Genomic DNA, 19277 nt, shown 5'->3' with positions numbered 1-19277 from the left:
GCAAAAGTAAGGTTAGCAGAAACGGAAGAAAGGCTGAAATAAGTAATGGCGGTTGTTGAACAACAGCAGAAGGAGAACGAGGAATTAAAACAACAGAGGGATAATCCCCTACCCAGAATGGGCAGCCTGAAGGAGATGCACACAATGCCAGGGGGGTTAATAGTGAAGAAATAAAGAAGAAAAAGATGCATAATAAGCTGCACAATTTGGTAGACAAGTATGAGAAGATGGTGAAGAGGATGGGTTGCTCCTCTTCTGTGGAGCAACTCCTCACACGCATGGACCTCCCTTATAGCAAGGAGGTCATGGCAGTCCCTCTATCGTCGAAATTCAAAGTGTCGCAGATCGATCTGTACGATGGATCTAAAGATCCTATTGATCACCTCGAGAACTTTAAAGCCCACATGACCCTCCATGACTTCCCCGAGAAGGTGGCTTGCCGCGCCTTCCCATTGACGCTGAAAGGGATAGCACGGGGTTGGTTCGAGACCCTTCGCCCCAGATCAATTAGCAATTTTGAAGAGCTTGATAAGCAATCTCACACAATTTATGGCAAGCAGGAGGCGTCGCAAGCCAGCAACTTATCTACTAACCATAAAACATAAGGAAATGTAGAACCTGAAAACTTACCTAAGATGCTTCAATAAAGAGAGGTTCACCACTGATGATTAGGATGAAAAGATCAACTTAGCCGCGCTATTGGGAGGAATCTGGCCCCGAAGCCCGTTCATGGCTGAGCTGGCCAGACGAACTCCGTTTACATTATGGGAATTCATGGACACAGCAGATGACTTCGTTAATGCTGAGGATACCTTGCATGCTCTGCTAGAACCTCAAAAGTAGGAGACAAGATCAGATAACAGGAACCAGAATAGTTCTAAAGACAAAGACAGAAAAATGAACGGATGAAACCACCAAGATAACAAGCGAGACCGATACACCAGGCACCAGGACCATGGGCGTCGACTGGTGCACAACAACCACAATGTACAGGAAAATATGTAAAACTCAAGGAAGAATTCTCGCATTGCAAAGGTGATATGAACTCCCCCAACAATTGTGATGAAACCCGATAACAATGATAGCTTGAAACCCCAAGATCGTATAGACAAGATTTGTTGAGCATTGACTCGTCACCCAACTAGTTGAGAACTAAGACTACGAAGGATTGAAACACCACACCAAGAAATCCTAAGAATCTCTCAAGAATCAAGGTGATAAGTTTGGTGTTTGAACGCCACAACATTAACTTGATAGGTTCAAAGAGTTCTTTTAAGAACCAAGAAGAACACAAGACCTCGCAAAGATAATAATTTTCTAAAGACAAAATCTGCTATTAAAATTCGTAATGTCTATCTATATACTTGGAACAACCCTCTAAGAATAGGAAAAGTCATAACTACAGATTTAAAAGCAACAAAAATATTAACATAAACAAGTCCCCACGTTTTTAGGCCTCTTGGACTTCTAGAGACAACCAAAAATAACTATATGACTAAATTCAATGTATTTAACATACCCAGCCAAGACCATGTTCATTCTCCTATTTAATATCCTTGAAACTCAACAAATTCACGCCCTTTAATGGTCAGACCATGTTGGTCATGTTTCTACATGCTAATTAGCCTCTTCAATTGCTTTGATGACATGGACTAAGCCTTGATTATTATTTGAGCTCATCTTGATCTTTTTAGAATCAGCCCAATTCTCTTGGATTAGCCCATTTAGTACTTCCTTGAAACTTTTGGCTCTAAGTCTTGTAATTGGGCCACTAGGAAGTGACAAAGGGTCTTGTGCAAATTCAGCTACATTCCCACTTGTATGAACAGCATGTCTAGTTCCTTGGTTTGCATCATTCTCCCCCGCTTGAGAAGGATTTGTCCTCAAATCATCACCTATATCAAAAGGAGACAAATCAGCAACATTAAAGCTTGCACTGCACAATACTCATCTGGTAAGTCAAGCTTGTAGGTATTATCATTGATGTATTCCACTACTTGAAATGGTCAATCACCCCGAGGTAGGAGTTTTGAATGTCGTTTCTCCAAAAAATGGTCCTTCCTTAAGTGCAACCAAACCCAATCTCTTGATTCAAACACTACCTTCTTGCGTCCCTTGTTGGCTTGATGGACATATTGTTTAGTCCTCCTTTCAATGTTCAGCCATGCCTTTTCATGAATCATCTTTACAAATTCTGCCTTCTTTTTGCCATCTAAGTTCACACGTTCACTCAAAGGTAAACAAGTTAAATCTAAAGGTGATAATGGGTTAAAACCATAAACAATTTCAAATGGTGAAAACTTAGTTGCAGAATGTATACTTCTATTGTAAGCAAATTCAACATGTGGCAAACAATCTTCCCATGTTTTCAAATTCTTTTTAATGATAGCACGCAACAAAGAAGACAAAGTTCTATTCACTACTTCAGTTTGACCATCCGTTTATGGATGACAAGTAGTAGAAAACAACAACTTAGTTCCCAACTTTCCCCACAAAGTCTTCCAAAAGTAACTCAAAAACTTTGCATCTCTATTAGAAACAATGGTCCTAGGCATACCATGTAACCTAACAATTTCTTTGAAGAACAAATCAACCATATGTGATGCATCATCAGTTTTATGACATGCAATGAAGTGTGCCATCTTGGAAAATCTATCTACCACCACAAAAACTTAATCTCTCCCCCTCTTAGTCTTAGGTAAACCTAAAACAAAATCCATAGAAATATCATGTAACGGCCTGGTCCCACAGGGATCGAAGAGTTACTCTCTCTAACTTAGAACTCACAAATCATCAATATATCTATAGACTCCAAAATATAACGTCATCAGAATACTACAAAATCTCTTAATAAAATCTGTCACTTCTCATAAATCTTCTATGAGTAATCCACTATACTTAAATAATCATCTCACCGATGCTCCATAATCATGATCCTTAGCTGGACTATTCAAAAATTATCTGAAAAATATATGGAGATAAGGGGTGAGTTATCAACAACTCAATAAGCAGAAGACATATACTAGTGTGTAAACATAAGCATTTTCACAAACTTTAGAATGTAGAAACAAAATATTTTAGTATCAATATGCAAATCTCAAAAATACATATTATCAGAAAATCAGAGCGACTTTTCAAACATTTCATATTCAAAAACCAACTTTTCATATTCAAAGACTCCTTTGGCACAACATGACTGAATATTTTCATCTTATCATATCATATCAGAGTATCATATCAGAACAGAGACCATGTTTAACCCCCGTTGTAGGGTTGTGCATCCTGCGGAAAGCAAAGCAGAACATAAATTACCTTGTTACCAAAGCGATTGCACTCAGAACAGAAAACCACTATTATATCCTGTGGTGAATTAGAGGTCACTATTGTATCCCGTGACAGTGCCAGAGGTCACTATTATATCCCGTGATAAGGTCAGAGGTCATTATTATCTCCCGTGACAGGGCTAGAGGTCACTATTGTATCCCGTGATAGGGCCACATATCAGAGCAAAACAGAATCAAAATCACCATATCAGAGTCAGAATCAAAGTCAGAACAGAATCAGAAAGTCATGCCAAAGGTTTTTCAGATGCCACATCATATCAAAACAGAGTACTGATATTCAGATCATTTCACATTTTCTAAAACAGATTCAGAACATCTTCACGTCACATGCGAAATTTATCAAATTTTCATATTCACTCATTTGTCTTAGTTCAATAATAGAATGCCAAAAGTAAGCTCATGTCTACACCAGTCATGACAGAAAGTACTTTCTTCTTAAACAGAATCTCATGAGTAATGCAGAACAATTATCTGAGGTTGTTTTTAGATTTCTTTTCATAACAAAACATGCACATTTTCCACCTCAGTTCATTTTATTTTGCAAAGTCTAGTATAGGAACCCCACTTACCTGAACTTCTTAATTTTTTCAGAATTTTCCTCAAAATGTTGAACAATAATTAATCGTCACATATAAAAATAACCACATAATTCTCATAAATTTCCAATCGAACACATATTTCAATATTTAAGCCTAAGATGCTAAAATAACTTATTTCAATTCTTCAAAAAAAAGCCTAACTTCACGTAATCCTAAAATATCGGCACATTTTCTAAATTCATCAATATCCATTTAATTTAACTCCGACTATGATATAAAATTTAACTCTAAATAATATAATTATAACAAAATATTTTAAATTATACATCAAAAATTTAATAAACTAGATCATAATAAAAACAATACAACATTATTGTTTACTTACCTTTGAAAGAAACAATCTAAATCACTTATAAAACTTTCTGTAAAAAAAATACAATTTTGTATCTATATAAAGAAAAACAAGATTCAGTTTAAAAAACTTTAATTACAATTTTTCTAAAAACGTTGAGACCCACAGATAAAATTTAGTGAATTCACGTCCCAAAAAATATATAAAGACATGCTTAGGCGAATAACTCAAGGGTAAAATGGTAATAAAATCCCATAATCATTCTTCTTCCTACGTAAGGCTTTACGGGTGAAAACTATTCTAGTTAGAAAGCTTACCATGAGGGAAGGGAGACGTGCGGCGGATCCTTGCTCACCAGAGGGAAACTCGCGACAGCGGATTGGGGAGGTACTGGGTGGTCAGCGACATGAAATAACATTGAGAGAGAGAGAGAGGGAGAGATGAGGGAGAGCGAACAGAGAGGAGAGTTGAGTTCGGGGGTAGCTTATCGAGAGGAGAGCGATGAACTTGGATGGAGTGCAGTGCCCAACGATACTCTCAATGCGGTGGCGATGACGTGGAAGAGGTTGGCGGCGGTGTCGCTCGGCTGGTTTGCGTTGAACAGCTGCAAGTAGAAAAGAAATTTGCTCTGTTTTCAAGGACTAAAACAGAGGTTTCATTGGTGTTTGTTTGATTGTGGAGGAGGCAGTGTGGCTAGGCAGTGGGAGTTGTACCACGGTGGCTGAGAAGGGGTGCAACGGTGGTGGTGCAGGGATGGCGCTAAGGGGGTCATAACACAGAGGCATCGGCGGGGCTACGTGGGGTTCACAGTTTGCCAACGGACTGGGCGGTGGGGCTATCACACGAAGACTTGACTTACGGTTTCTGCAAGGGTGCACCCTCCACGACTGGGTTGTGGAAAGGAGGAGGTGTGCTCGGTTTGTTCTTGATTGGGTGGACACTGGTGGCAGTAGCTGAGGCCGTGAAGGAGGTGGTGGCGCACAGTGAGGTTTTGAGCCTAGGTGATGGCCGTTTGGTTCTTGCAGCTAGTTGTAGTGATATAGGACAGTTTTCAAAGTATAAGATGAAAACGTATATCTATATGGGTGAAAAAAAAAACCTTAAAGTTTGAAAAGAGAAAGACGTGCATAGGGTAGTGTCATGCATGGGAAAAAAAATAAATAAATAAAATAATAATAATTAAAGTCCAACAATAAAATTATTCATTAAAGCAAAGTGAAATTTAAATGCAAATACTAATTAATATCAAGAAAGTACATCAAAGTAAATTTCACAGCTAAAAAAAATTATAAAATAAATCCAACGAGAAATTCGATAAATTTTAAAACAAGAAAAAAAATATTTAAATTAATTAAAATAATCCTTCACTAAAAACAAATACACTAAAAAAAATACAGGGCATGACATATCAGTCCAAGTTTCACTAGGTATTGGCAAAGGGGTGTACAAACCATGGTGTTTCAACTTAGATTTAGCATGTTTACACGTGATATTCTTCTCACATATTCTTTCCACAACACGTTTCATATGAGGCCAAAAAAAATGATCATGCAAAATTCCTAAAGTCTCAGCTACACCAAAATGACCCATCAAACCACCACCATGAGCTTCTCTCACAAGCAATTCACGCAAAGAACACATAGGCGCACACAGTTTATTTTCCCGAAACAAAAATCCATCATGCCTATAAAACTTACCAAACGCCAATTTTTCACATGCATTGAACACGTCACCAAAATTAGAATCTTGAGCATACAAATCCTTAATGTATTCAAAGCCAAGCATTTTGTATCTAAAATGGAAAGTAAAGCTTACCTTTGAGATAATGCATCAACCACCACATTTTCCTTACCTTTCTTGTGTCTGATCACATAAGGAAATGTTTCAATGAATTCCACCCACTTGGCATGGCGTTTGTTCAACCTTTGTTGTCCTTTCAAATGCTTCAAAGATTCATGATCTGTGTGAATCACAAATTCCTTTGGCCATAGATAGTGTTGCCAATTTTCCAAAGCCCTAACCAAGGCATACATCTCCTTATCATAAATGGGGTAATTTAGGGCTGCCCACTCAACTTTTCACGGAAATAAGCAATTGGATGGCCCTCTTGCATCAAAACAGCTCCAATACCTATTCCTGAAGCATCACACTCAATTTCAAAAGTTTTAGCAAAATTAGGTAAAACAAGCAAAGGTGCATTAGTTAACTGTTCTTTGATCGGACTAAATGCCTTTTCTTGTTCTTTCCCCCACTTAAACGGCACATTTTTCTTGATGACTTCAGTAAGAGGGGCGGCTAAGCTACTAAAATCACGCACAAACCGTCTATAGAAGCTAGCTAAGCCGTGGAAACTCCTCACTTGGCTGATTGTTGTAGGCATTGACCACTCTTGGATTGCCTTCACCTCTTCCTCGTCCACCTCAATTCCTCTCTTACTAACAACAAAGCCAAGAAACACAAGCTTATCCATTCAAAAGGTGCACTTCTTGAGGTTAGCAAACAACCTTTCTTTCCTTAGAACCAAAACAGATTTCAAATACATTACATGTTCTTCCAAGTTTTTGCTATAGATTAGGATATCATCAGAATACACAACTACAAATCTGCCAATAAATGCTTGCAAAACATGGTTCATCAAACGCATAAATGTGCTCGGAGCAGTAGTTAAACCGAAAGGCATCACTAACCACTCATACAAACCATATTTAGTCTTAAAAGCAGTTTTCCATTCATCACCTTCTTTCATCCTAATCTGATGATATCCACTCTTAAGATCAATTTTTGTAAAGACACAAGAACCATGCAATTCATCCAGCTTATCATCTAATCTAGGAATGGGATGATGTTACTTTACCGTTATGTTGTTGATGGCTCGGCAGTCAACACACATCCTCCATGTTCCATCTTTCTTAGGAACTAATAGCACCAGAATCGCACAAGGACTCATGCTTTCACGCACATACCCCTTCTCCAATAATTCACCTACTTGCCTCTGAAGTTCCTTGGTCTCCTCGGGATTACTCCTATAAGCAGGTCGGTTTGGAATTGATGCACCAGGCATGAAATCAATTTGATGTTCAATCCCTTGGATTGGTGGTAAACCATAAGGTACCTCTTCGGGAAGGACATCTTCAAACTCCTACAAAAGAGAAACAATATCGCTTGACAAAGCACCAATGAGATCATAAGTACATAAAATCTCCTTGTACATGAGTACAATAAGAGGCTGGTGTGAAAATAATGCTCTCTTGATCTCACTTTTTTTTTTGCAATGTAATTGATTTTTTCCTCTCTTACTCTCACTATGGCCGAAATCCTCTCTCTTTCTTTTTCACTCTGATCAATGTTTTTCTCTCCTTTTTTTTTTAAACTCTTTTTTTTTCAATTTCGACCTTCCTTTCTTTCTCCTTTTTTTTTTCATTTGATCTTTGTAACTTTAATTGAACCCCCTGGCCTGTTTTGGAATTAATGGCAAAAGAGTAATAGGTTGCCTTTTAAGAGTGAAAGAATACTTATTTGTGAATCCATCATGAGTAACCCTTAGATCATACTGACATGGTCTTCCCAACAGTAAATGGCATGCGTGCATAGGAACCACATCACAAAGCACCTCATCCTCATATTTGCCAATGGATAATGTCACCAACACTTGTCTTATCACATTGATTTAACCACATTCATTCAGCCACTAAAGACGGTAAGGTGAGGATGTTTCAAGGTAGTTAGAGCCAATTTCTCCACCAAATAAGTGTTGGCTACATTTGTGCAACTTCCTCCATCGATAATGACACTGCAAACTTTGTTATTTACAAAGCACCAAGTATGAAACAAGTTCTCCCTTTGGTTAGTTTCTTCCTCCTTAACCTGCACATTGAGAACTCGCCTTGCTACCAATAAATCTCCAACCACAGCATTTTGCTCATCATTGGCATCCTCCAAAGATGGCATGTCATCATCATCTACTTCTTCCTCATTTTCTAACTCAAGCTCTCTTTAGGCATTTATCACCATCACCCTTTTGTTCACACACTGGCTGGCTATGTGTCACCGCCCCTAACATTTAAAACACTTAATATCACGTGTTTTAGAACTTGAAGCCTCGGTGTTACCTAAAGTAGTGGTAGTCTTTGAGTTGCAATTCTTAGAGGGTTCAAATTTTGGCTTATTTTGTAGCTACTCGTCCCTTTTTGGAGCTGTCTTCCACGGGCTGGTAGTAGCCATAGGTTTCCCCTCCTAGCCAATCCCTTTCGTTTGAATTATTCCTCCACCTTTATGGCTTGATGCACCATATCCATCAACTCAACATAGTGCTGCATCTCGACTAAATCTGCAATCTCACGATTTAAACCGTGCAAAAACCTAGCAGTGGTGGCTTCCCAGTCCTCTTCTACATTAGCCCAAATCATAGCTACCTCCATCTCCTTGTAATACTCATCCACACTCTTAGAACCTTGAATTAACCTCTGCAATTTTTTATACAATCCCCTATAATAGTGGCTAGGCACGAAACGCTTCCTCATAAGCATTTTCGTCTGCTCCCAAGTGTCCACGGGTGGCTCTCTATTCCTCCTCCTATTAATCAGTAATTGATCCCACCAAACAATGGCATAATCGGTAAATTCAATTGCAGCCAACTTAACCTTCTTTATCTTTGAGTAGTTGTGACAATTGAACACCATCTTTATTTTAGTTTCCCACTCCAAATAAGCTTCAGGATCATTTTTACCTTGAAAAGATGGGATTTTAATCTTTATCTTTCCTAAATCATTATCCCTCCTAGGCCTACCCATCCTACCTTCTCTATTTCCATACCCATGCTCAAACCTGCCTCAGTTCAAATATGGCTCATCAAACTCCTCCGACTCCGCCTCTTCCTCAACATTCCGCCACGGAACACGCCCACCTTGCTGCCTATTGGGGATGTCATGTTGCTAGCCCCAAGGAATTCCCGCTTCTACCCTGTCCAACCTCCTCATGAATAGGTTCTAATTCAGCCCTCAACATACACCTCATCTCCCCTAACATCGCTTGCATTTGGAGGTTCGGAACTAAAGGTTGTCGAAATTCTTCGGTTATGTCTTCTCCTTGATTATTGGCCATGTTTAAAATCTGCAAAACAATGTTAGAATCCTCACAAGCACTCCCTCACGTGTTTCACTCAAGAATTGATACACTTACACTCGTGTTTTCACTCTAAACGGCTTTTACCCTCTTATGGTCTCACACACTCTTGCCTTTTTCCACTCTTTTGTGTCTTCTTTAGTTCTTAATCAAACTTCAAGAAACTAATTCAAAATTATCCAGCAGCAATTCAAAAATTAGAAAACAACCAAAACTCATCAAAAAGGTCAAGAACTTGAATAAGGTGAGAAACAAGATTGAAAGGACAAAGTTTTCTTATTGGAACCGTGTACTTCTTTTTTTTCTTTTTTTTTTCTTTTTTTTTTACAGCAAGGAATTGGAAATAGAAACGAGAATAAAAGATAGTCAAACTTATCTTAGAACCAAAGCTCTAGTACCAAAATGATATGAACTCCACCAACACTTGTGATGAAACCCGATAACAATGATGGCTTGGAACCCAAAGATCGTATAGACAAGATTTGTTGAGCCTTGACCCATCACCTAACTAGATGAGAGCCAAGACTACGAAGGATTGAAACGCCACACCAAGAAATCCTAAGAATCTCTCAAGAATCAAGGTGATAAGTTTGGTATTTGAACCCCACAAGATTAACTTGATAAGTTCAAAGAGTTCTTTTAAGAACCAAGAGGAGGAACACAAGACCTCACAAAGATAATAATTTTCTGAAGACAAAATATGCTATTAAAATTCGTAATTTCCATCTATATACTTGGAACAACCCTCCAAAAATAGGAAAAGTCATAACTACAACTTTAAAAGCAATACAAATATTAACATAAACAAGTCCCCACGTTTTTAGACCTCTTGGACTTCTAGACGCAACTAAAAATAACTGACTGACTAAATTCAATGTATTTAACATACCCAGTCAAGACCAAGTTTATTCTTCTATTTAATACCCTTGAAACTCAACAAATTCACACCCTTTAATAGTCAGACCATGCTGGTCACGTTTCTGCTTACTAATTAGACACTTCAAGTGCTTTGATGACATGGGCTAAGCCTTGATTATTATTTGAGCTCATCTTGGTCTTTTTAGAATGAGCCCAATTCTCTTGGATTAGCCCATTTAGTACTTCCTTGAAACCTTTGGCTCTAAGTCTTGTAATTGGGCCACTAGGAGTTGTATGACCAGCATGTCCAACTCCTTGGTTTGCATCAAAAGGCCAACGTCATTGCACTTACCACAAAAGCTACTCCCATGGGACTGAGGATTGCATCACCCTAAATAAGCGAATTGAAGAAATGACTAGAAGTGGGGAACTGGAAAGAATGTTGGCTGATTACATCAAGCCATAAAGGGCAGAGAATCGCGAGAGACGAGGCAAAAGCCCCAAGCACCAGAAACAAGAGGAGTGGAGAAGAGATAATTCTCTATGACCCAGGAGAGACCAAGAACAGGCCACCTAGGTGAAATCCACATAATAGCAAGCTGATTCGTTGGTGCAGTGCCACGGCATCTGGCAGGAAGGCCCACGCCTATCGGGCAAGATATCACAAGGTATACATGGCAGATAGGTCACATAAGTACCCCAGGGCAAAAGCAACCCTGACCATCTCATTCGAGGACGAGGAATGCGAGGGGGTTATGTACCCCCACGACAATTCCTTGGTTGTTACACTAATGATAGCCAACTACACAACCAGACGCATCCTAATCGACAATGGGAGCTCTGCTGACATCTTTTTCTGGGACGCATTCACTAGAATGGGGATCCGTACTGACAGGCTACGACCATCACCGTCTCCACTAAATGGATTCTCAGGAGAGGTCGTCCAACCTATCGGCGCCATAGCGCTCCAGTAACAATAGGGCAAGGCTCCCACACAGTCACTACCATGACAGATTTCTTAGTAGTCAAGGCCCCATCATCTTACAATGCCATAGTAAGGCGCCCGATCTTTAATAATCTAAAGGCAGTTACCTCCACATACCATCTTAAAGTGAAGTTCCCAACATAAGCAAGAGTCAGCGAAATTCGGGGTGAGTAGATATTGGCTCGAGAGTGTTACGTCCAAGAATTGAAGACAAGGGTGCCAACAATATGTGTGGTAGGTAGCTCGAGGGGGGACCGGCCACTATACCCCCCCCCCCCTCTCGGGCGCCGCCACCACCGCTTGTAAGCGAAGAACCGAACATGGAAGCTAGGGATGAAAAGGATTTCTTGCAAGCCGAAGCAAACAAACCTTTAGAGAAAGTGCAACGGCACCTAGACCGCCCAACCGCCACAACAAGGATTGGTATGAACCTCACACCAGAGTATCGAGAGGCCATGAAGTATTTATTCATTGAACTTAGAGATGTATTTGCCTGGAGCCACGAAGATATGCCCGGGATCAATAATTCAATCATAGAGCACAACCTTTGGGTTGATCCAGAGGCTAAGAAAGTGCGGCAGAAAAGGAGGTCGTTTAGCACAGAGAAATGCACGACCATAGCAGAGAAAATAGATAGACTTTTAGCATCTGGCTTCATACGGGAGGCACGCTACCCGGAATGGCTCTCCAACGTGGTGCTAGTAAAAAAAGCCAATGGCAAATGGAGGATGTGCGTGGACTTCACCGACCTTAATAAAGATTGTCCCAATGACAGTTTTCCACTCCCTCGAATTGACATCATCTTGGACACCACAGCTGGACACCAATTTTTGAGCTTTATGGATGCCTACTCCGAATACAATCAAATTAGGATGAACAAGGCATATGAGGAGAAGACAACGTTCATAATCGACAGAGGACTCTACTGCTATCGGGTAATGCCTTTTGCACTGAAAAATGTTGGGGCAACATACCAAATGCTAGTTAACCGAATGTTCAAGCACCAGATTGGGAAAACTATAGAGGTGTACGTAGATGATCTACGGGTGAAAAGTAAAGAAGCCGCGCAACACTTAACAGATCTTAAGGAGTCCTTCGCGGTGTTGCGAAAATACAAGATGAAATTGAACCTGGCCAAATGCGCATTCGAAGTAAACTCGAGCAAGTTCATGGGATTCATAGTCTCACAAAGAGGAATAGAAGCCAAAATTGAGAAGATAGAAGCAATTTTGAAGATGGTGCCACCCCGAACCATCAACGATACTCAGCGCCTAGCAGGAAAATAAGCAGCCTTAAACAGGTTTGTATCGCGGTCCACGGATAAATGATTCCCCTTTTTTCAAGTTTTAAAGTAGGTGCACCCTTGGAATGAAGTGTGTGATCAAGCCTTTGAAGAATTGAAGAAGTATTTGGCCAGCCCGCCCCTATTGAGGTAGCCCAATCAAGGGGATATTTTGTATGTGTACTTGGTAGTACCCCCCCAAGCCGTATCAACCATCTTAGTGAAAGAAGAAGACTGAACTCAAGCGCCTGTGTACTACACAAGACGTGCTCTAAGAGGCGCCAAAGCTAGATACTCGGGAATGGAGATGCTGGCATTCGCACTAGTAGTAGCCGCCAGAAGACTACGACTGTACTTCCAGGCCCACCCCATAAAAGTTCTAACAGAAAATCCTCTCGGACGAGTACTACAAAAACCAGACTCCTTTGCGCGTCTAGTCACATGGTCGATAGAACTCTGCAAGTTCAAAATCAGCTATGTGCCCAGAAGCGCAATTAAAGGCCAAGCCCTTGCAAATTTTGTGGCTGAGTTCAGCGGGTTCCCCGCAAAAATCACGACTCCCCCTCCAGGCCAACCCTGGACAGTCTTCGTCGATGGGTCAGCATGCCGAGCAAGGGGCGACATAGGGGTACATATCGTCACAGAAGCATAACATGAGCATTATTATATGGCGATGCTCACTTTTAGGATGACCAATAACGAGGCAGAGTACGAAGCTTTAATAGCAGGATTATCTGCCACCAAGGCACTAGGCACCAATCAGGTAGAGGTTAAAATAGATTCCCAAATAGTGGTGAACCAAGTCACAGGGGCCTACGCCACTAAAAGGGAAAAGCTTAAGAAATATCTTGAGCAGGTACTAGCACTGCGCGACCAATTCGAATACTTCCCTATAATGCAAATTTCAAGGGCAAACAACTCAATGGCGGATAGGCTAGCAAAGGCGGCATCGGCCAGGGACAATGCAGAGTTACCATGGGAAGTACATAGAAGGCTGATAGAAGTACCAGTCGTTGGGATCTCGATAACACAGATGGGACCCGGGATGCCAAAATGGGCCATTGAAATAGAAGACTATTTGGAGACAGGGAAACGCCCTGAAGGAAAGGAGGCGGCAAGGAAGATTAAGAGAACCTTTTGGGTGCTCGGTGTTCCATGGGTGTTCCACCGAGCACCCAAAAGGTTCTATCCTTAAAAAATTTATCTCCTGATGCATTTACATTTATTTCATAGACAATTTTTTACTTTTTGGAATGTATGTTTTTTTCGAAACTCAAGGCAACAGAAATGGGTAAGTATTTAATCAATTACTATGCAAAACGGGCGTAGAGGTCAGAAGACCCCACGACCTTCTCTCCAAAGTCAACCACTGAAATTTGAGTTACACACTTGCCGTACAATTGAACGGGCGTGGAGGTCAGACGACCCCACGACCCTTCCAAAGGTAGCCACCAAAAGTCGAGTTACACACTCGGTGCAATTGAACGGGCGTGGAGGTTAGAAGACCCCACGACCCTCTCCAAAGTCAGCCACTGAAAGTCGAGTTCCACACTCGCGGTGCAATCGAACGGTTGTGGAGGTCAGAAGACCCCACGACCCTCTCCAAATTTAGCCACTGAAAGTCAAGTTACACACTGGCAGTGCAATCGAATGGGCGTGGAGGTCAGAAGACCCAACGACCCTTTCCAAAGTTAGCCACTGAAAGTTGCAGTGCAATCGAAAGGGCGTGGAGGTCAAAAGACCCCACAACCCTCCCCAAAGGTAGCCACTAAAAGTCGAGTTACATACTCACGGTGCAATCAAACAGGCGTGGAGGTCAAAAGACCCCACGACCCTCTCCAAAGTTAGCCACTGAAAGTCCAGTTACACACTTGCGGTGCAATCGAACGGGCATGGAGGTCCGAAGACCCCACGACCCTCACCAAAGTTCGCCACTAAAATTCGAGTTACACACTCATGGTGAAATCGAACGAGCGTGTAGGTCAGAAAACCCCACAACCCTCTCCAAAGTTAGCTAAAGTAGGTGCGAAGGTTAGAAAGACATTGGTAGCACACTCCTAGTGCAATCAACGAAGGTGTGGAGGTCAGAAGAACCCACGATTCCCAAGTCTACAGACAACCATCCACTAAATTCAAATACAAAGGCAGGCTCGAGGGCGTGGAGGCCTAAACAGTGAATCATACTGCCAAAAGGGAAGAACAAAAGCACAAGAGGAAATAAAGCAATATAAATCCATAGCCAAAATCCAAAATTACATACCAGGCAAAAAGGCCAATTCGAGGGCCACAAAGCAAACCAAAATGTTCATAAAAATACCAGATTCACAAAAACCGAAAATAGTAGCCCAACTAGCATTACAAATAAAAGCATATTTTTCACTCTTGAGGCGGGGGATAGGGAAAGGTGTCTGGCATCACGTCCCGACCCATAGAATCTGCACATTTACAAGCAACGACATCAAGCTTAAAGTCTTCCAAGTTTAGACTCCTCAAGATGGTCTGAGGGTCGGCCAGCAGGTGCATCTTCAAGTGTGCCAACCCCGTACCAAACCCGTATCCAAAAGCCCTGTCCCAAACAGCTCTGGCGGCAGCTAGTTAGGGATGCAATCTAAGAATCTAAGACTCTAACCTTCCTCGCACCTCCCACAACTCATTCACCTCTCGAGCCAACTTGGCGAGACTCTCCTGCACTTGATCTTGGCCGGTGTCAATTCAAGCGCGATCCTTTTTGTACTTGTCAAACTTGGCTTCCGCCTGAGCCAACTCACCTTGCAGTTCAGTGATCTTGGTGTCCTTCTCATGACGCTCCTTCCAGAACGCCTCTTTTCTTTGAGCCAGCTCCTTGGCCACCTTTTCACACCTCTCATCAAAGGAAGCCAAAGAAGCAGCAACCTCTTTGTACTTCCTTTCAACATCTAGCCGAGACCGCTCAGAGGAGTCCAGCGCCCCCTTAAGGCACAACACCTCCGCCCTGATGGTGGCTCTCTCCATCTCTGCCATATGCAACGCAAAGCTATCGCGAGCGTAGAAGCTCTCAACACGAAGGAGCTCAGAGGGAAGGCTGGATGACTCCTCACAAAAAGAGTCAAGGTCAGCCTCCAAGGACTTAACATAACCATCAGACTGCTCCAGACAGCCTTGTAGGTTGTCCCTCTCAACCTTAAGACAGTCATTCTCTTACTTGGCAAAGGAAGAGAACTTCCGCTTCTCACAAACCTCCTCCTCCAAAGAAGCCCTCTCCTCCACAATCCAAGACGTCAAAGCATCTACATTCTGCACAAGCACAAAAAGGTTAGATAAAATCTCATACAAGCACCAAAGAAGCAAACACCTACATACAAAAGAAAAAATAAAAAAGAAAAGGAGTCTTACTGGAGCTAACATTCTCCTCAGGCGTCTAGTCATCTCCACAACTGCCACTGACAAAGGCACAAAAGCTTGAGGGCTGGCATCCTTCACCCAACAGGGATCCCCCATCGCATTGGTTTTAGCCCGCGCTGGCTGCCCCAAAGTAAGGTCTAGGGCCACGGTAACCTCAGGAGTGCGCGCAAACAGGCTGCCTTCAACACGGGCGCCAACTTGCTCCCTCACTAACTCATCTTGGTGGACACCAACTTGTCCACCAACCCGATCTTCACACTGGGCGCCTACTTTTGTGCCCACCAGATCTGCAAAGATACTACCGCCCTCACGAGGGGTGGAGTCCCCATCCCCGCCAAATGACGACGGAGTCGACAAAAGGATGGACACCTTATCTTGATATGTGGGTGGAGTCTCACCTCCTGAAATAGTTGTAGGCAGGGAGTACAAAGAAGAATCTAGCCCCCCACGGGAGACCACGCCGCACATTCAGCTTTAGTCGCGATATCAAAAACTATAGGGGCGGGAAAATCAAGCACCCCTTTCCCAGATACACCCAAGGGAAAGGCGGCGTATATGTCGTTCAAATAAATCCCACCACCATACGCGAAATCCACAACAAGGACTGAGGGAAATTCAAAAGAGGTGTCCACAGATTCATCCCCTGAAGGGAGTCCAAAATCATAGGCTAAGGGAGGTCCTTGATAGCCTGCTTCATCAAAACACCTAGGTCGTCAAGACCTGGGCTCGCTGATGGGGAGGCTTTAACAGGGCACGCCGCCGACATAGCCTCCCTAGGAACAACCACATCCACATCCACCCCCTACGCTAATTTCTCAGGGGAACCATAAACACTAGCAGGCGTTGCACCATCGCTACAAGGGCGCTTCATTTTAGGCCCCCCATTCTGGGGAGCAATTCTTTTCGTTGGAAGGGGAACCAATTTGAGTTTTTTCCTCCTGACATGGGCGCAACTAGGCACAGTCAAGAATCTATCAATAGTAGAAGCAAAAAGAAGGTCCTATGACCGCAGACCATAGAGATTGTGGTCCTTCGCCCATTCAATGACAAGGTTCACACGATTTTTTTTACTCTCATTCAACTCCAACAGTAGGTGTTTATCATCAGGGACATGCCCCCAGTTGGCAGAAACGGGGTAATCCCTTATAAGCATCTCATCTGCAGGATACTCCCAGCCACTACCAGAAATTAGAAAAAACTTACTAGTCCACTGCTTGGTGTTGGAATAACACCTTTCAAAGGACGCCACACGATGCCCACTCATGCGGAAGCTGCAAATGTTCCCCAACAGGGACACCACCTAGTAGAAAGAGAGAAATGCCTTCGCCGTGAGGTCAGGGCACCTCTCCCTGAGAGGCTCCAAGACGCTACGGTAAACCACGCAAGCTCACATCAGCACACGCCATGCCTTACTGTGAAGCTGGGTAGGAGCGAGTTTCAAGAAATGTAAAACATCACGCACTGGGTGAATGAAAGGGAGACGCAGCCCGTGGGTTATGGCACAAACTGTTAAGGCTACATCCCCACCGTAGCCCTCTTCATCAATACACCCCCTTTTTGGAACATTCATATCCACTGACTCGAGGATGCGGAATGACTCCCTCAGTTCAACAAGGTTTTCCACATTGAGGACCGAACGCCACGAGTACCCATCGAAAGAAGTGGGGTGACGGGCAAGGGAAGATTTGGCCTTTGATTAGGGGAAATCTTGGAAGAACCGTGACCTGCCATTGCAAATATCTTGAAGAAGAAATGGAAGGAAGACAAAGAGAATAAAAAGAAGAAATGCGAGGGAGACGAAAGAAGAAAGAAGTGCAAAGAAATGTGGGTAAGACGAAAGAAGTGTGACGAGAGGGATCCCGGGAGTGAATGGCATGTGAGCGAATCCAAAGAAGGTAATCATGATGATCTTGGGAAATTGAAAGGTTGGATGCGCCGGCAGTTACACTTCTTTTTGAAAACCATTAAATTAGCAGGAACAGTTATGGTTAACGCAAGCCACGTCTTCCCCAAAAAAGAAAGGGTGAGGGCTCGTACATGCCACCTAGCATGAACTATAGCCAAAAGAAGAAAAAGTGTGAATAAATGCTTATAGACTAGCGGGGTAGGCAATAAGTAAAAGAACTGTTTAATTTCCCATGTGCTAGCATAAAAGAAATTAACAGGGTAACTGGAGGGGACATTTGGACTCCTAGGCTTAAAGCCCATCTCCAAGGCTATGCCCATCACTAAGGCTAAGAAGGCTAACTAGATGTTTAAGGTTAGGAGCCCCACGAACAGGGGGCTCGTAACCACAGTCATGAGATAAGATAATTCCGAAGATCTAGAGATAAGGCCCATAGTTGGACCCAATTATCTATGAGTAAGATAACTCCTACGAAACAGGAGGTATCTTCTCCAGCTACTAAGGGATCACGAAGGATAGGTACACGAGACTGGTGATCAGAGTTAGTCGCCATCACACCTCATCCTTCTATAAGTAAATTGTTAGAGGTAACAAACATTTTCATCTTCATTTTTATATACACTTATTCTTATATTGTTACTGACTTAAGCATCAGAGCTTACACAGGACTATCCATACGATTGGTGGTGTGAAACACGTCCTTTACACCTATCTTCTTTGAAAACCACGTACATTTCTAAAAATAGAACTACATTGTGAGGGATGATGCAAACATTTGTGCCTCGAAAATCAATTTTATGCGCATTGTGAGGCCAACAATCAAAAATCTATAGAAAAGAATAATTTGGGGTTTGTGCAAAATAAATTCATAGAAAACATGCGTAGGCAATATCCTTTTTAATTAAATAACAGGAAAATAGGAAGTTTTCATCTCATAATTTCTTAGAAATAGAATAATGATGTAGCAATGCAAGAAAATGGCCAACTATGCCATGTGTTTACTCTCAACCGTGCCATTTTATTGATGAGTATCCTGACATATTAGACAATGGCCAACTATGCCATGTGTTTATGCTCAATGAGATGCATGCATTTACGCTCAACCATGCCATTTTGTTGATGTGTATCCTGACATAGTAGACAATGGCCAATGACAAGATGGTTTATAATGAAAAGAAAAATTATTTACGAAATTCACCACCCTTATCGGTTCGCAGAAATTTGATTTTACATAAAAATAAACGTTCAACATGAGCACAAGATTTATTGACAATTGCCATATATTGACAGTTGCCATATTTTTCAGATTATCCATCTCCAGAAAATCAGTTACCTTAATTCTAAGAATCTGTCTAATTTTTATAATTAGTCTACTTACCTTTGATACATGTTTCCATACTTAGCCTAATCCTTGAAATTAGTTCCATAATTTTTTTAATTAGAAAATCATTCCCTTACATACAAAGTTTCCATACAAAGTTAGCCTTTTGAGACTATATATATGTAACG

Source organism: Juglans regia, chromosome 15 (genome assembly GCF_001411555.2).
Source record: "Juglans regia cultivar Chandler chromosome 15, Walnut 2.0, whole genome shotgun sequence".
Taxonomy (NCBI): Eukaryota; Viridiplantae; Streptophyta; class Magnoliopsida; order Fagales; family Juglandaceae; genus Juglans; species Juglans regia.
Note: the sequence above shows the minus strand (reverse complement) of the source record.